This window comes from Bombina bombina, chromosome 5, assembly GCF_027579735.1.
Source record: "Bombina bombina isolate aBomBom1 chromosome 5, aBomBom1.pri, whole genome shotgun sequence".
Classification (NCBI taxonomy): domain Eukaryota; kingdom Metazoa; phylum Chordata; class Amphibia; order Anura; family Bombinatoridae; genus Bombina; species Bombina bombina.
The window spans coordinates 985,576,390-985,578,984 of record NC_069503.1 but is presented as its reverse complement, the minus strand read 5'-3'; positions in this window follow the sequence as shown (position 1 = coordinate 985,578,984).

Genomic DNA, 2,595 nt, shown 5'->3' with positions numbered 1-2,595 from the left:
CCTACCAAGATAACAATTTAATGTCAACGTAATGCAGAAGCTCAAACAGAGCCTGTTGCAAAACACGAAGAACAAGATTAAGGCTCCAATGAGGAGCATCAATCTAAACACAGGTCTGATCCTAATCAGAGCCTTAACAAAGGACTGCATGTCTGGAAGCTCAGCCAGCCTCTTGTGCAATAAAAAAGACAGGGCCGAAATCTGTCCTCTCAGGGAACTAGCAGAAAGGCCCTTCTCCAGTCCATCCTGGAGAAAAGATAAGATCCTGGCAACCTTAACTCTGTGCCAGGAAAAACCAAGCTCTTCACACCAGAATAAATAGGTACTTCACCCTTTGTGGTAGATACGCCGAGTAACTGGTTTACGAGCATGAATAACAGTATCAATGACACTCTCAGAGAAACCTCTCTTTGCTAAGACTAAGTGTTCAATCACCACGCAGTCAGCCTCAGAGAATCTGGATTTTGATGAACAAATAGACCTTCTATCAGCAGGTCTCTGCGACAAGGTAACTTCCACGGAGGAGATGAGGACATCCCCACTAGATCCGCGAACCACGTCCTTCGCAGCCATGATGGAGCAATCAGGATTACTGATACCCACTCCTGCTTGATGCGGGCCACCACTCGAGGAAGAAGCGGTAATGGAGGAAAAAGATATATGAGTTTGACCCTCCAGGGCACTGCTACTGCATCTATTAGATCAGCTTGGGGATCCCTTGACCTTCGACCCGTACTAGGGTAGCTTGGTATTGAGAAGGGACACCATGAGATCTATCTCCGGCGTCCCCCACTTGCTGCATATCTCTGCAAACACCTTGGGATGGAGAGACCATTCCCCTGGGTGAAAGGATTGCCTGCTGAGACAATCCGCCTCTCAGTTGTCCACACCCAGAATGTGGATCGCTGACAGCGAACAGCTGTGGGCCTCTGCCCAGGGCCGTCTTTAATATTGACTGGACCCTGGGCAAAAATTTTCTTGGCCCCCCCTCCCCATGCAATTTCGCTCTCCACCCCAACATCCCAAAAAACAACTAAATCATTTTATTTTATAATTTTTTTTAAATTATTAGCCCAGCAGTGGATCATCCACTGCTGGGCTAATCATTTAAAAAAAAATGAAATAAATTGCAATATGTGAAACTGGACGTAACAGTACTAATAAGTAAATAAATATATAAATTCCTCCACTGTGGATTAATTTAATATTCTTTTGAATGTGATTCTGGTGTGAGGTTAGCTGGTTAAAGAGATTTAGGGCAGCCAACAGGAGCAAAGCAAGGTAAAGACCGAGGAGGAAGCATGGAGGTGCAGACAAATATAAGTTTACTGACTGGAACAGCAGAACTACTATGGGAAGCTGTAAAATCTGAGACAAAGAAAAAACAAAAACTATAACAATAAACCTTACATTAATGTGTGAAGTATCAGCATGACACTATACATCAGCCACAGCAGCACATGTCACTTCTTTGCTAGGAACAAGTTCCCTCTCACCCTGCACTAGACAATGCTGCATGGGGAGGGGCGTGTGTGCACTCACTTATTCTTCCCACTGACACCTTTCTACAAAGCACTGTTCCCCTGACAAACTTCAGTTAGTTGATCTTAGGGTCACAGCAGAAAGAGCAGGGCTAAGGGGACCAGCAGACAGAATGCTGTCTGCCCAAGGCTGAATAGATACAGTGTGAGATGAGTCACACAGCCTCAAGACTGAAGAGAGCAGTGTATGCAGCTGCACAGATGCTCAAATCCTCACATGCCTGCCGCTCCAGCTTTCTGCTGCATGCGCCTACAGTCAGCCCTACCCAGAAACAATCCCCACCACCAGAGCAGTTACCTGGTAACATTAGTAACCCCAGAAGAACATTTTATGATGCAATGGGAATGGCTGGATGCAGAGTTAGGGCTTTGCATTCAGTGCTGCACAGTGCACATCTAAAACAGCACATGGCAATAGCTTGGCATGTCACATGACATCGGCACGGTCTGGCACAGTTTAAAAAAAAATATATATATAAGCAGAGTACTTTTATATTAGGACTGAATGTGTGTGTTCCCCATGTCACATCAGCAGTCTGGTTGAACCATAAACTCTTGGGCCCCTCAACAGAGACTGGGCCCTGGGCAGCTGCCCCTTTTGCCCTGTGTTAAAGACGGCCCTGCCTCAGCCCACTCCAGAATCTGAGATACTTCCTTCATCGCCAAGGAACTTCTCGTTCCCCCCTGATGGTTGATGTAAGCCACCGAGGATATATTGCCTGATTGGAATCTGATAAACTGGGATAAACACAGAAGTGGCCAAGCCTTACAGGCATTGAAGAGTCCACAACCCCTGTGCCTTCTTGGCACCCCAAACAGCTCCCCATCCAGATGGGATTATATCTGTAGTCACAATCTCCCAGGATGGTCTTAAGAAGCACGTCCCTCGGGACAGATAATCTGGACAGAGTCACCAAGAGAGCGATTCTCTCGACCGGCTGTCTAATACAATCTGTCGAGACAGAGCAGAATGATCAAAAGGCAAAAGGAATGATGTCCATGCAGGACACCATGAGACCAATCACCTCTATACACTGAGCCACAGAGGGACTCA